Raw genomic sequence first — 17,457 nt, forward strand, 5'->3', positions numbered from 1 at the left:
CATCTGCCAATCTCCTGTAGAGTCTGTCTTCCTCTGCTAGAATTTCAGCGTTTGGACGAGGACTTTTGTTGTTCTGCAAGAGCAGGTGCAGGAGAAGAAGATGGAAAACACCACCCCTCATCCTCTGTCAGAGAAGTCAAAAGGACCATGTGGATGTGATGCTAATAAATCCTGTAGATGTTAAGTGGTTGAAAAAGTATGTATGATGTCTTAAGATTGCAGTAGTCTCAAGAATGGAATGTTACCTTCCAAATAATTTTTTTTTTAAAGATTTTATTTATTTATTTGACAGAGAGACACAGCGAGAGAGGGAACACAAGCAGGGGGAGTGGGAGAGGGAGAAGCAGGCTTCCCGCTGAGCAGGGAGCCCGATGTGGGGCTCGATCCCACGACCCTGGGATCATGACCTGAGCCGAAGGCAGACGCTTAACGACTGAGCCACCCAGGCGCCCCCCAAATAATTTTTAAATGTTAGATCCAGATAGATCATAGTCAACGCATCAAAAACCATCAGCGATGAAGCTTCTCTATATGATGATAGCAACAGACAATGTTCATGATTATATTGTGACCACAAGCGTTTAAATTCACCTACCAAAGAAGTCATGTCTCTGGTTGATGAAAACCGAAGAAGTCATGTCTCTGGTTGATGAAAAACTAAACTGTACAAGATGTTGCTTATTAGACATCCGTCGACACAAAGAGGAAGGCTTAAAAGCAGGAGGAAAATAGATAAGGCATACTTAATTTAAAAAATTAGATAAAAGGTCAATTGATTTTGATAAAAATATTAAGAATAGCGAATACATGACATTAATTAAACTTTTTGTATAGGGTCAAATAATACAGCATCAAGGCATTTTAAATAAAATCTGTTAAAAAGTAACATGGAGTTGTTTGGATAATTAAAAAAACCCACAATTACAAGGAGAGACATTAATTCACTAGTAGCAGAATATACAAATAACATGAGGGCAGGGGAAAGTTGTTAATATAAATAAAAAAAAAAAGCAAACAAGCATATGCAAGACTCTCTTGCCAAAGCAGGAATTACTCATCTCTATGAAAAATTTTCTGTAACAAGGGAGGATATAAATAAAAATGATAAAATCTTCCAATTAAAAGATTGCCCTTTGATCCAAATACAAAAGCAAATGGACACTAAACAAAGCCCCGAAGAAAATCTAAATGAACTTCAAAGTACAGAAGCTTTCAGAGGCTTCATTCCTTAGTAGGCAGGAAAAAAAAAGAACAGTAATTATAGAAATGAGAAATACATCCAAGAGCTATTGCTTTGAAAATAAGGGCAAGACCAGTAACATTTATGCATCACTGGCAAATCCAAAAGTAAGAACAGAAAGTCTGTATAAACCAAATTAGAAATGAAAGGGCGGAAAAATAATAATAATGGCTTTTAGGGGTTTCTCTGCTCAGTTGTCTCTTTCCAGGTTTGCTCCCCTGTCTCTTTCCAGGTCGGGGAGCAAGGAACTGGGCAGGGGTGAGAGTTGGGGAGCAGGAGCTCTAGGTTTTGCTTGGCTCAATGTCATGGGATCATTTCCCCATTGGATGCATCCAGCTTTGGGTCTGGAGGCTCATGTCCAGACTGGCTCTTTTGGGGTCAGTCCCAACCCTGGTTCCAGAAGGAGAGGGAAGTAAGTGTCTGGATGAGTCTTTCTTTCCCTGCTTCATGTGGGGTCAGTTCATATTGCTGAGTTCAGAGAAGGGAATGTTCCATGTGTCCTTGTGTGTCCCCCATCTTCCACCATAGAGTGGAAGGATAACCCACCAATTAGCTTGTAATCTTTTCTTAAATTTTATGAAGTGTCAATTCTAGTTTTTATGCTTTAGCGTTCTGTCTTAGCATGAGCACCATAATAAAATAGCACAGACTGCAGGACTCCAACAGCAGACATGTATTTCTCACAACTCTGGCTAGAAGTCCAAGAGCAGGATGCCCGCATGGTTGGTGTCTGGTGACAGATCTCCTTCTGGCCTGTGGCATGGAGTCCTCATGGGGACGGAGAGATCCAACAAGCTCTCTGGGGTCTCTTCTTATTAGGGCCCATCATGATCCCATCATGAAAGTTCCATCCTCGTGATCCCATCATGAAGGCTGATCCCATCACGAAGGCTGCACCCTCATGACCTCATCCAAACCCAGCTACCTCCCAAAGATCCCACCTCCAAATGCTATTACACGGGTGGTCAGGGCTTTAACATGTGAATTTGGGGGTCGGGGGGGTATAATACCATAGAGAGCAAGTATGTTCTGCCAGTTTGGCTTCCATACACATCCTAAACTGTATTCTTTAACATAGTATGACAGTTCAAACTAATTTGATAAGACATAAAAAATGAGAAATAAATATTGAAAATCAAAAAACAAACTAAAAAGAGGTTATTTGTAGATGAAGGTGGTATTTAACTAGAGAATCCAAGGTAATCATATTTTAAAAGTAATAGAAGTAAGGGAATTGTTAAATTCAACCACCAGAAGACCGAACGGCTCCCTTTGTGGCTGTAACACCTGGATGGGGCCCCTCCCCTCCCCCTCCCGGAAAGTCACCCCGATCTGAGGCAGTGGGAAGCATGGTTCCAGGTGCACGAAGTGCCTGGATGTATGTAGGATCACAGAGAACCTCCAGGATGGCTTTGGGCCAAGAGAGGATTAAATGTATGCTATGGGCTCTTGAGCAGGAGGTGCCAGGGAGGTGGGGCCTTGCCCCTTTTGAGCAGTGGCTGTGTTCTTTTGAGCGGTTCTCAGACTAGGTTGAAAATCACCTTGGTGGGAGTTAGACAATGGAGAGTTGCAGGCTTCTGCCCGCTGGTCCCGCGGTGGCCTGGAGTGTGAGGCAGGCGGTGCCGTCCTGTGGGAGGGGCACTGCCCTCGCTGGGGCCCCGTCCCTGCCTTGCAGACCAAGAGGAGCAAGGCTGGGCCGGCCTGGGAAACCCGCCCCCGGCCCCACGGAGTGCAGAGCTGTGCCTGGGTTGCCTTGACTGGCCTCTGCAGACAGAGGGGGTGATGGTGCCAGGGTGTGTGTGTGCACATGTGCTTGCTTGCCTGTGTGGATGCATGTGAGTGTGAGAGTGTGTGTGCGTATGCGTGAGAACGCGTGGGAGTGAGTGGGCACATGTGAAGTGTGTGAGTGTGTGAACATGTATTATATGTGAGCGTGTGAATGTGTGTGAAAGTGTGCGAGATGTGTGTGAGTGTGTGTGAGAGTGTGAACGTGTGCATGCGTGTGAGAGAGTCCATGTGCCACAAAGAGCCCCCTTGTCTTCGGGGCCGGGAGTGGCAGGGACGGTGGCCTGGGGACATGGGGCAGGGCGTGGCCCAGCTCACTCCTCAGGAGAGCGTCGCGGACCTTGGTTCCCCTCTGGGCCCCCGTGGAGCCCACAGGCCGCGTTCCCATCCCATCCAGGGAAGGCAGCTCCTGGCCACCCAGGCTCCCGTCGCTAGGAAACGGTCCCCTTCGGTGGCGTGTGCCGGTGTTTGTCTTTGGCTCTCAGGAGGACACAATTCACCATGTGGCAATGGAGAAATAATACTGAAAACTAGGTAAGGAGTGAAAGAGGTGCCAAATGGCATTCTGGATGGCGGGTGCCCCCCATGCCAAGGCACGGGCGCATCCTGGACGCGGACTCATGCCGCGCTCCAGGGGGGCCCACCCGCGCCCGCGCCGGTGACCATGGCGCAGAGCCCACCCCTGTCCCCTGTCCCCGCTGCTTGCGGACAGTGGTGGCCGGGCTGCGTGTGCCGCAGCCCGCTTGTGTTTGGCTCTCTGTCTCCGCTCTGCCTCTTGGCTGACACAGGTGTCCGGTCGATGCAAAGGGCAGGCCGACGTGAAGCTCTGAGCTGCCTCTTTTCCCTCATCCCCCAGTTTTACTGAGAAGTAATTGGCCTGCTCTGAGGCCCCGTTAAGCACCTGCAGGAGTGGGTGCGCTGCATGGCTTCCCGCGCGCCCCGCTCCACCTGCTCTGTTGCAACTTGCGGGTCAGGAGGCCTGGGGCCCCTGCTGGCTGTGCCCGAGAGAGTTTGGGATGCTCCCCCTTCCCGCTGGCGCCCGGCTGCCTCCTCCTCCGCTCCAATGCTGGCTGCCCACGCCTCCGGCCCCAGCCACTTATGCCGGGGCTCCGGGTCCCTGGTGCCCCAGCCCACGGCTCCGGCAGCTGTGGGACTTTGAACTCCCCACCTCGGGGCCCTGGTTGCCAGTTGACAGCTCCCTTGACTGACCTCCTTTGAAGGATCCCCAGTTTATCAGGCTCCACGTTTGAGCGTGATCATTTTTCTCCTGCCTCCCTTTGTCTGTTGCCGTTGCTTCCAGGGCATTTCTCGAAGCCACTCACCGACCCTCTGTAATCGGAAAGGGAGCAAGGCCGGGAGAGGGCTGAGCAGACATTTAAGTGCTCTTTGGCTGACAAGGGTCCCCAAAGGGCAAGTATGAGCAAGAACGTACCCTGGGGGCGTTTGGGCTCCGCTGGCAAAGCTGCGTCTCGCCTCGGCACCACGTGGGCCCAAACCTGCCCGCCGGCCAGTCCCCAGCAGGTGGAGGTGTGAGTGCCGAGGGCCACTGAACCCTGGGAAGTGTCCTCATGCATCACAATTACGGAAACACCTTTGCTAAATACCTTTGTGCAGGTCGGTTGTGTGAATTCACGGGGTGTTCAATTGCCTCCGAATTTCTCATTTCTACACTGTCAACAGGCCGCAGGTGTGCACGGCGTGAGCCGGCGAGGCTGTGATTTGGAGGTCTGTGCTGACAGATCCGCATCCAGGATGCATTTGTCCTCCCCAGTGCCGCGCACCCCATGTATACGCCAGTATTTACAGAGGGCTTGGAGGCGATTTGTCACGTCACAGCCGTGCCTCTTGACTCCTGGCATCCCGAGAAAGGAGGTGAGAGCAAGAAGGTAAAGGCATTGAGAGGATGGAGCTCACGGGCACTCAGGTGCGGCTGGTGCTGGCTGAGGCCTGAACTGAAGGAAGATCGGGAGCCGGAGCCTGCCGCACAAGAAACATCCGGTCAAGAGAACTGACAGCCAAGGAGAGACGGACCCGTGGCCACATTCGGCCTGTGGACGTGATCTGCACCATGTGAAAGAATGTTGCAGTCTTTACTAACACGAGATGTCAAGCACGTTCACCAATTAAATATAGATTTCTGGCTTCTTTCCAACAATCAAGTCTGTCCCAGGGGATCCACATTCTCCCATTAAAAGCACGGGCATCGTCCCCCCTTTGGAAGGTGCACGCCCTCCTTGATGGTGTCATGTGCTTCATTCCTCATAGGGCTCTGCAGGTGACTCAGTTGGTGGCAAACAGCTAAGACGCTGTTCCTTCCACACAGGGACACAGGCAGCCTGCCCCATGAATGGCATCCTTCCCAGGCAGCCCCTGAGGAAGGGCTAAAGACGCGCTAGAGCAAACCCCACCCCTGAATTTTACGCACCGATTCCGTGCAGATCATTGTTCTTGAGTATATCCTAATTCAGCAGTACAATATTGGCAATTCTCTGCTGGTAACATTCTGGATTCACACCTAGATGCTTTCTAGGTGGTTAGTATTCGAAACCACTGGTGCTTTTATAAGCCCCCTGAATGCTCCCCCACATGGCTGCATGATTAGTCCAGCACCCACAAGACATTTTGCGCCTGGGGCCAGGGTTCCTAGTGGGCTGGGGACCCAGGCCCTGCTTGCTGTGACCAGGGCTCCATCCAGCCTCCCGTCCTCATGGGACCCCTGTGGCAGGAGGAAGGGCATGGTGTGGATGTGGGTGGAGTCATTTGCATGTACCATTGCCAGACGAAACACAGGATGCCAAGGTAAATTTGAGCTTCAGATAAGTGAGTAATTTTTAGTATAAACATGTCAGTATAAACATGTCCCAAACATTGCATGGGACATACCGAGACTAAAAATTGCTCATTGTTTATCTAAAGGGCTCAAATTGAACTGGGTATCCTATTTTTTTGTTGTGTTTGTTCTTTTAAATCTGCCAACCTTACTTTTATTTCGAGGGATGATGCCCTAGTTCTGGAGGCTTCTTTGCATGCCCTAATTTCTTGGGCTGTGGTCCAACTTTGCACATCTGGATCTGGCACCAGACCTCCAGAAGAGGCCATCGTGGGTGTCAGGGGGCCATCCTCCTCCTCTGATTGGCTGCCAGTGTGTCTTTCTGGGTGCCTGTGAGCTTAGTCCAACTGCTCTGACAGGACACAGCTTCCTGAATAAATAAACACTGCCCTTAATGAGTTCAGGTTTGGCCACTTTGATACCAGAGGAGGTTCCCTGGGCGCCCCGGAAGGTGTGATGCAGTCAGAGCACCCTTCATTCATCTTGAGCATTCAAACATTTAACAAATCTGTGTTTATATCCTCCTAAGGGTATCAGGTACCATGAAGATGGAATACATTTTCAATCCGATGTGCATTTATTGAGTACCTCCTGCATACCAGGGATCATGCTAAATGGGGCAGCCAGGCAGGGAGCAGCACCCGAGGGGTGGGTGCTACCCCTGGGTGCTTCAAACTCACCAGGGGCGTGCACGACACACAGACGGTTACAGATGGGGGCTGGGGGCAGGGCTGCGTCACATCCTCTCAGGGGTCTCGACAGGAAGGATGCTTGACTAGGCTTTAAGAAAACACTTCTGAGGCCTGGCAGGAAGGGAGGCCAACCATCTCAGACAGAGGGCATGATGGCAGCGTGGATGCCCAAAGGCCAGAGCCTTCTCTGACAGGTGGGCCTGGGGTGGGGCAGGGTGGCGTGAACCCCCCGAACCTGAGGGAAGAATGGCTGAGAGCCCCAAATGTGTGCAACTCCTTCCTTTTCTCTCCTGTCTCCTGAAGGCACGGTCTGGAGCGGATCATTGGATGGAAATTTCAGTTGACCCATGTACATGGACAGTTTCCCCACCTCCTTTCTCCCCATCCAGCAGCAAGGGGAAGCTCCAGGCCTGGTTCAACCCCGCTTGTTTCTTACCTTCTGCTGCAGCAGCCAAGATGGGTGTCGCCGGCCAAAACCCCTACAATCGTGCAGTCGTGATGACTGGTCACCTAAAGTCAGGACCACCAGTTCAAAGCACATTAAGCCCGGGGGTCAACCCACCTGCCCTCTCCTCGTGCCTTATCTTTCCCACGCGTCAGCAGGATCATTTCACACCCTCTTCTCCTCCACGGAGCCCCACACTACCAATCTTCCAGGTCTGGATTTGGGTGGCTTGTTTTTGACATTCAAGGGTCCACTAAAGGTTAGTGGATTTGCTCAAGGGTTCAGGCCTTCTCTGCGGCAAAGCCTGGACCCCAGGCTCCTGAGAGGCTGTGCACCGACCGTGTCCCACCACCCTTGTGGTCTACACCCCCAGCCCACTGGCTGCACTGAGCTGAAGCCGCGAGGGCACATCCGCCTAGAGCGCAGGGAAGGATGCACTGAATGCACTCAGGCAGAGGGTCCTTGGGGACCTCCGGTAACCCATCACCTTCAAGAATTGTCAGTGTGTTTGCCGTTGGAGAAAGGGAGGAGGGGAGATTGACTAAAAGGGAAGGAGAGAGAGGGAGGGACACCTTGTGAGGACAGGCAGAGCTCAAGTTTGCCAGCAATCCCTAGAAGCTAGGAGAGAGGTGGGGGACGCTTTCTCCCTTTGAAGTCCCCAAAGGAACTAACATTGCTGACACCTTGATTTTGGACGTCTGGGCTCCAGAACTGTGAGAGAATAAACTTCTCTTGTTTCAAGCCACCCACATTGTGATCAATTGTTACTACAGCCCCGGAAAACCTAATACGATGATCAGAAAACATTGGCGGGGGTGGGGAGGTGGTTGGCAGCATGGAGCTCATTGGCTTAAAATAAGTAGGCAGAAAATTTAATTCCTTGAGTTTTATTGCCTTTGGACACAGTGGCTGATCAATTCTCTTGTTGACTCGTTGAATAAATATGTGAGGATTGATAACAAAATGGTGAAGGATCGTGGAGCACAGGTAAAGGACAGGCAAGGGAGGTCACCCACAGCGGGGCCCGGCTGGCCATCCAGAATCACACATTTCTAAGTGTTTCAACTTCTGCGGTGATGAAGCTGGAGCACAAATGTTTTGCAAATTTTGTTCCTGAATCATTTTTGCAAACTCTGTTTTGGGTAAAAGACAGAAATCTATCACATGCCGCACAGATTAACTTATCATGGAGCTAAATGGGCTGTCAGAGTGGGGAGACTGTGCTTGGCCCAGTGAATTCAAATGCATGTAAATTTCCCTGGTGGCAAAGTTGAGGATGGCGGGGCTGTCAGACGGTGACATGTGGAAATACATTAATAGTGTTTAAAATATATTTGAAGGGGCCGCCTCATATTTTGATAACACGCTCACCGACAAATGATTTGTGGGGATGGGAAATTCTGACCCCCTCATCTATTCCAGAAGAATCTTTGTAACGAGCCCCCAGGATGTTGGGTGCTTTATTCTAAAACAATTACCAATGCCAGCCTGCACTGGCGAAGGTCCCCCGTGTCACTGACGTGTGGAGCTGGGTTCTGATAGCCTGCTTGTCAGCATCGCTCTCGATTACAAGGAAAGTGATTAAAAACTTCAAAAGAACCAATTACATTGTGTTATACTCCAGTGCTGGGGCTTCTCAACAAGAAAGACAACAGATCCTTCGCCACCTAGCATTGCTTCGTGTTTTTAGTCTTGTGTCATTTATTTGGAAAGGAGATGTCCTTGACTTATTGTAATTATTCTCAGTGTTTAAGAGCTATACTGTGTCTATTTAAAGGGATGTTGGTTTTAGTTATTATAGGCATGCTGGATATCTCCTGAGTTTTTAAGGGAGACCACAAAGATATGGGATGCCTTACTGGTAAATGGAGGTGCCCTATAACCCCCAGCTTCCTTATCAAGTCCCCTCTTCCTCCCTTCATGTGCCAGGCTATCTTCAAAATTGGCACTCACTGACCAGCCTTACCTGACAGAGAAGAGGTGTGATGTAGCCACTTGCCCCACCATGACCTAGAAATAAATCCACAGATATCCACCCACAAAACAAACATAAAGTGTAGTTTCTTTCTTGGTGGATTCTTTTAAAATCATGCATATTCATGTCTGCATTGATTTGACAGGACAATGAAATAAATCTTGGTCCATATCTTACTTGATGCACAGGAACACAAGTCTAACACCACATGATGGGGACTACGATGGAATGTACAGACTGCCTTGGGAGCACAGAGAAGTGGCCCCTAATAACCTATAATAGGGCTGGGAGAGGGATCAGGACAGGCTCCTGCAGGAAGGTAAGGGGTTGGCCAGGTACAGACGGACAGGGAAGGATGACCATGACTGAGACCCACAAATGTGTACATGTATGAGATACTAACAGTCATTATGCACATTCTCTGTTCTGGGTCCTGGAACTGAGTTTGGGTGTTTGGAAAAAGTCTAATCTCCCTCAAGGATACCACTAGAAATGACAGTGTTGACTGATGAGCGAGTGGCCCAGCCCGAAGGCAGAACTAAAACACCTCCCTTTCCAGCAGGAGGTGTGAGACAACTGACTTTCTTCAGTGTGGGCACTATTGACATCTGGGGCTGGATACTTCACTGTGGAGGGCTGTCATGTGCATTGTAACGTAGCCACATTGCCGGCCTCCACACGTGATACGCCAATGGAAACCTCCAACAACCAAATGATGACAACCAAAAATGTGTGCAGACATTGGGAACGACTTGGGAACCACTACTCTGCAGCTGGAAGAAGGGACAATGACAACACTCTTACCTCCCTTTGCCCACCACTCAATGTTCAACTAGGATATTAGGCTGTAATAAGGGAGGGGGCTATATTTGAATGGTTCAGATAAGCAGGAGAGTATGAATTTCTCACAGAATAGCCCAAATTGTTGGGGGTCCCAAAGTAGGCTTCCTGTACTGCTCCACAGTTGTGTAGAGACCCAGGTATTTCTGTCTTTTTTTTTTTTTTTAAGATTTTATTTATTTATTTGAGACAGAGAGAATGAGAGAGAGCACATGAGAGGGGGGAGGGTCAGAGGGAGAAGCAGACCCCCCGCTGAGCAGGGAGCCCGATGCGGGACTCGATCCCGGGACTCCAGGATCATGACCTGAGCCGAAGGCAGTCGCTTAACCAACTGAGCCACCCAGGCGCCCTATTTCTGTCTTTTTACCTCAGCCCAAAGTGTGGCCCCTGGCTGAAGGCTTAACCCAGATCACCACCACCATATCCAGCACCAGGCCTCAGGAAGGAATAGAAGAGAATGTGGGCAGCAAGCAATTTCCTTATAAAATTGTCATCAGGGAACTCCACATCACATCTGTTCGCTTCTCAACAGCCAAAGCATAGGCATGCCACCACATCTAGATGCCAGTCCAGCAGGGGGATACAGTGGGCAGCTGGGTTGCCATGTCCCCACTTAAAATGCAAGAGGTTAGCAATTCTAAAAGGAAGAGGGCAGTGTGGATACCAAGGAAAGGGAAATGCCTCTATTACACTCCACAGGTACTCGGAGAGAGACTAGTGGGCAAGGGCACTGACATTGGTAATGGGGCTGGCAATGGGTAAGATAAGGTGGTCCCTGTCCAAACGGGAGTTGTGCTGTAGTGGGGAAGGGGGAGAATGACAGGTAAGCAAAGGAATAAATACAACTCGTGATATGTGCCTTGAAAGAAACAGATAGAATAACTGGATGGGGGGGGTTTGACTTATATAGGGTGGGTAGTGAGGGCTTTGCTGTGGTGGTGACATGTGAGATGAATCTTATAAGATCAGAGGGGGCCAGCCACATGCAGAAGGTTTGTGTTTGTGTGTGTGTGTGTGCACAAAGGGATTTATTGCGAGGAATTGGCTCACATGATTAGAGAGGCTGAGAAAAGTCCCAGGATCCATAGTGGGCAAGCTGGGGTCTCGGGAGAGCCAATGTGTAGCCTTTATTTCTCTCTGACAGGAGAAAATCCCAAGGGTTGGCAAACTAAGCAATACACTTTTAAATTGCCGATGTGCCAAAGGAAAAAATGGCAATGGAAATTGGGGATTACTTTGGACAAAGCAAGAATGAAAAATCTACATGTTAAAGCTTGTGGGATACATCTAAAGCTATGATTAGAAGGAAATTCATAGCCATAACTTTATATTCATTATTGATTATGGTGATGGTTTCACAGGTGTATACCTAGATATGTCAACACTTATTAAAAAGTAAATGCTAAAAATGTACATTTTTATTATGTGTCAGTTACATGTCAATAAAGGTGTTTATAAAAGTTAGGCAGAGAATAACCAAATAAATCCAAAGAAAATATAAGACAAGAAACAAAGTAAGGAAAGGAAACTACTAAAATAGAAAAAAAGAGAAAGAAAATAGAGATGCTCAGTAAAAACCAATGCTGTTTCTTTGAAAAGACTAACAAAGTATAGAAAATTCTGATGTTTGAAAGAAGTACAAATAAACAATTTCAGGGAGAAGAAAGGGAGATATTATTAAGAAACTTCATGACAATACATTTGAAAACCTATGTAAAAGAGTCAATCCCCTACATAGGTGATGGCAACATTGAATTAAAATAAACAAGATACTTTAATAGACCCAAGGATATTAAATAATTTGAAATGTTTGTTTAAAAGATATCTACAAAATATCTGCTTGGATGATTTTATGGGCAAATTATACCAAATATTCAACATTAGCTCACCAAGTCCAAAAACAAAAAATACCCATGGCAACTTGACTTTATCCTAGGAATTTAAAAATGTTTTGTTCTTTTCTTTTAGTTTACATCTTTAATTTGAAATAGAGCTCTTTTTTCAGAGTTACTCACTTATCAATAAATGTTCACATCTAGCTGTGTTATAGTTGGTTTTAGTGCTGGTCTTTTAAGAAGTGAGAAAAACCTTTTACATTTACCCACATATTTCCACCTTTGTTGTGTAGATCTATATTTCCACCTGGTATAATCATCTTTCCACTTGAAGAACTTCCTTCTTCATTCTTTTAGTGCAGGACTGGTAGTACCCCATGCAGATTTAGTTGGCCTGGAGAGTCTTTATTTCATCTTTATTTCTGAAAAGTCCTTTTGCCACTTGTGTACTTCTAGGTTTACTGTTGTAAAGATGTTATTCCATTGTCTTCTGGCTTACATGTGGACCCTGAAGGTTATGATTTCTTTGTTCCTTTGCACATAATGTACTTTATATCTCTAACATTACTTAAGGATATCATTATATCACATACGATTATGATGTCCCCTAGTATTTTTTGTTTACTCTGCTTTGAGTTTCTTGACCTTCTTGGACTCCTGGATTTATACTTTACATAAAAATTGGGATTTTTTCAGCTACTATTTTGTCTAATGTTTTCCATCTCCCTTTGTCTTCACCTTCTGGATCTCCTATTATATGTGTGTTAGACCACTTGGTATTGAATCACACATCATTGTAGCTGTTTATTATTTTTTTTTTCCAGTCATTTATTATCTCCTTGCTTAGATTGGCTAGTATCTTACGGTTGTCTTCAAGGTTCCTGATACTTGTTTTTGGTCTCATCTGCTGTTAACCCAATCAGTGAATTTTTCAATTTGGATATTGCATTTCTCTTCTCTAAAAGTTTTATTAGTATTCCTTTTCTTTCTCATTTTATGTATGTTGCATATTTTTATAGTACTTTTTGTAAAAAAAATTGTGCTCAATTATTTCTGCTCCCATTTTTTGATTTCATTAGTGAATATGGGTAATATTTTTCTGTTTCTTCCCATTTCCAATGTATATATATATTTTATTTTTTTATTTTTTTATTTTTTTAGATTTTATTTGAGAGAGAGAATGAGAGAGAGAGAGAGAGAGCACATGAGGGGGGGAGGGTCAGAGGGAGAAGCAGACTCCCCGCCGAGCAGGGAGCCCGATGCGGGACTCGATCCCGGGACTCCAGGATCATGACCTGAGCCGAAGGCAGTCGCTCAACCGACTGAGCCACCCAGGCGCCCCATATTTTAATTTAAAGTTAGACACTAAATTTTGTGTTGTTGAATACTGGGTTTTGTTGTCTTCCTTCAATTAATGTTGGGATTTTTTTTTTTTCTTGCAGGAAGTTAAGTTACTTAAGGATCAGCTTGATTATTACAAGGCTTGTTTTTAAACTTTATTAGACTTGTGTTAGAGTCTGATCTAGTTTCTCTCTGTTATCAAGGTGTAACTCAACTGGACCCTTCTCTACGCTGAGTGTTCAATGGGGACCCTCCAATCTGGATCCTTGGAGCACTGTGAGTTCTCCAATGCATGTGTGAATTCTGGGCATAGTTACACTTATGGTTTCTTAGTCAGTCTTTGAATTTATCTATCTTATTGAGCAAAACCTGAAAGAGTTCTAAGCAGAGTTCTGGAGACTTTCTCTGTGTAGCTCCTTTGTCTCTGGTTCTATATCCCACACTTTCCAGTTCCTTCAGCCTCAAGAAACGTTGATCTGTTTCCTCAGCTCAGCAAGATCACTGTGCTCTATTTAGCATCCTCCTTTCTATATCAAACTAAAAAGGGCCTCAAGATAGAATCTCAAGGTGATTGTGGGGATTACCTGTTTTCTTTTTCTGAGGCTTCACTCTCTGAGACGCCCACTCTCCAATGTCTGAAAACAGTTGGTTTGTCTATTTTGTCCAGTCTTCTAGTTTAGATATGGTGAAAGGACGCATATCGTCCAGGTTATTCCATCATGTCCTTATACAAATGTTTTGACATTAAGAAACTGACTTCCATATTAATGGTTTAAAAAGAATGAAAACAACAATTTCAGTAAGTGTAGAATAAGATTTTGATAAAAACTAATGATAAAGCTATCTTATAAAACTGAAAGAAAAACAAAAGTATTTAACTAGAAAATGGCATCAATTAAAAATTACTAGCAAAGATCATTTTTTTATTTTTTTAAGATTTTATTTATTTATTTGAGAGAGAGAGAATGAGTGAGAGAGAGTGCACATGAGAGAGGGGAGGGTCAGAGGGAGAAGCAGACTCCCTGCTGAGCAGGGAGCCTTATGATGCGGGACTTGATCCCAGAACTCCAGGATCATGACCTGAGCCAAAGGCAGTCGCTTAACCAACTGAGCCACCCAGGCGTCCCATAGCAAAGATCATTTTTAATAATGAACCATTAGAAGCACTTTTTTAGTGCCAGGAACAAGATAAATATACCACCATTAAATGCCATTAAACACTACAACTAACACAATAAAATGAGAAAGTATAAAGCAAGAAGGTATAAGAATTGGTAAGGAAGAAATAAAACTGCCATTATTTGCAACTGATATGATTGTACACATAGAAAACCCAAGAAACTCTACAGGTAAATAATCAGAATGAATAAAGATTTGTGAAAATTTTACCAGATACATGATCAATATACATAAGTCACTTCTTTCCTATATATCAGCAATAAGCAGCCAACAATATAATTTTTAAGATACCATTCATTAATAGCACAAAAACTATACTGAAGTTAATAGCACAAAAAAGTAAAAAAATCCTGTTGACTAAATGTGTTTTTTGACCAAAATGAATGAGTCTTCTTTGAAAAATTGCCAAGTCTATGTCTGAGGAGTGGATGGGTAGGAAAAATACAAGAAGAGCCTAGAATATGTTGTTGTCAGAAATCAAAGAAATGATCAAAAATTATTAGAATGGATGAGAAGGATGTGGGAGGCAGCTTGGATTTAAAATTGTCCAAATTTGGGTCTCCTTGAAGACCACAGAAAGTGTCACATTTTCCTTACAAAAAGCAAAGATGGCAATTGATTATAACACTTAGGGCAAAAAATGAAATTCATGCATCCATAGTGATAGTTAAGAAAGAAAAGGAGGGAAGGTGGGGAAATATGGAAGCTCTTCCATACAAATGATGACCAGCTAGTAAAGCAGAAAGAATCTTAAAATTAGAAATTACTTAATTCTTAAAATTGCTATTTTGCAACCACCAATGCAACTGATTTAGACAAGGATCATCAGTAGATTCCAAAATGATTGAGTGAAAGCATATAGTCACATGCTTTCAAAGTGTCACCCCAAAGATGGCTTCTTCATTGAAAAGAGGACAAAGCCCCTTTACAAGAAAGAAAACTAGCAAACACTAACTCAAGCAAGGGATCCAACTGAGCAACCCCAGTAATGGGGCAAGCAGACATGTTGTGTCTCTCCGTGTGTAGTATTCCTGCCAACAATGTTTAATCTAATTATGAAGAAACAATCAGATTGTGGGACATTCGTTAATATACCTGGCCTGGACCTGGACACTTGAAAGGTGTTAGTACCAAGAATGATAGAAGAAAAATGGTATGGGAATGTTGTAGTTCAAAATGGGTTAATTGCTTTATTGACCAATTGCTCAATAATTCTTGATTGGAGAAGGAAAACAGCTACTGAGGATATATTTTGGACAACAGAGAAATTTAAATGTGAATTATATATCAGGTAATATTTAATCAGGTTCAATGTCTTGGTAATGAGAATTGTTACCAAGTGGTTATATGGAAGAATGTTTTCTTTGACAGGAAAGAGATGCAAACCATCTGTGGGTGATTTTCATGATTCTGCAACTTACTTTCTGATTGTTCATTAAAAGTGAATATGTGGTAAACTATTGATAATTCATGAATTTGGGTGGAGACTATGTGAGTATCCACGATACTCCATTTTTTTTTCAATTTCTCTGTAGTTTTAGAAAAAATCAAAATAAAAAGCTTTGAGAAAACAGGATAAGCTGGTGGAAAAAGCAAAACTAATCTTTGAAGAAAATAAAATTTATTGAAAGACATAAAAGTAGAACTATTTCATGCTCATAGATGGGAAAACTAAATTTCTTAAAAGGAGCAAGTCTACCCGGAAGAATTCTGACAAAAATTCTAATATGATACTCTGTGGAATTTGATAAACTGATCATAATATTTATAAAGATAAATGGCAAGATAATTTTTGAAGAAGAACAACATAGGAGAACTCCCTCTGCCTGCTTTTGAGACCATCGATAGACCTTTGGTAATCAAGATAAGGAGGATGGTCCAGAGGGTCATTGCAGAGAGCCCAGGAAGAGACTCCTATGGATGTCCCTGGGGACTTTATATATGTGAGAGTAGGCTGCTACAAATTAGTGGGAGACATTACATGATTATATACATGGAGCTGTACCAAATGGTTATTCCCGTGGAAAACTAAAATGAAATTAGATTCCCACCTTAGACATAAACAAAAGTAAATTGCAGCAGAATGAAAGACTCATGTGTAAAAACAAAACTTCGTATCATTTAGAAGAAACTCTTGGAGGACATCCTCATGATTTTGGAGCAGGGAAGGATTTCTTAAAGAATATATGAAAACTCCAAGCTATAAAGAAAATCGTTGATACATTTGGCCACTTTTTTTTAAGGGGATGGGGTCTCAGAAAATAAAGAAAATTAAAGCTTAAGCCAAAGACTGGGAGAAAACACTTATAATAGATAGTACCAATTTTTTAAAGAATACTTTAAAATCAATTATAAAAATATGAACAACCCAATAGTAAAACAGGTAAGCAGTTTGAAGAGATAATTTATAGTCAAGGACATAAAATCATGAATATACCTGTGGAAAAAGTCAACTAAAAATAGGGCCAATGTAAATGAAAACATTCTCATCCTTCCGACTATCAACACCAAAATCATATAATATCGAGGGTTGGGGAGGGATGGATCAGAGGAATCTTTCAAACGTTGCACGAGGTGATATAAAAGTATCACAGCCATACTGATGAGAAATTTGGCAATAGGTAGCGATGTTGAAGATACGCACAGGAGGTGACTGGGGGAGCCCTCTTCTATATTGGAACCCCGAGAAGCCCTTCTCATGCCCTATACAGTGTGATTGGGAATAGCACACATTTGGAAACCATAATCCAACAAATGGAAAAAAACACAATTTATAAAATTTATATATTATATATATCAACATGGGATTATAAAGTATTGGCTCGTGTGATTATGGAAGCCCCAGAATCTGCAGTCAGGAAGCTGGAGACTCAAGAGAGCCAACGGTGTAGCTCCATTCTGAGTCTGAAGGCTTGAGAGCCAGGGGAGCCGATGGTGTTGAGTCCAGTCCAGGTGTGAGTCTGAAGGCAGGTGGAGATCAGTGTTCCAGATGGAAGACAGTCAGGCACTGAGCGAATGGTCTTTTTCTCAGTGTTTTTGTTCTATTCAGGCCACTGGGGATTGAAGGAGTTCAATTGCAGGGATCGTCACTCAATCGACCTATTCAAATGCCAATCTCATCCAGAAACACCCTTACAGACACACCCAAAATAATGTTTAACCAAATGACTGGGCACCCTGTGGCCCAGGCAAGTTGACATGTAAAGTTAACCATCAGTCTGTTTGTCTACCTATCTAATCTATCTATCATCTATCTATCTATCTATCTATCTATCTATCTATCTATCTATCTATC

This window comes from Mirounga leonina, unplaced genomic scaffold (genome assembly GCF_011800145.1).
Source record: "Mirounga leonina isolate KUSES-001 unplaced genomic scaffold, KU_Mleo_1.0 Mir_114, whole genome shotgun sequence".
NCBI lineage: Eukaryota > Metazoa > Chordata > Mammalia > Carnivora > Phocidae > Mirounga > Mirounga leonina.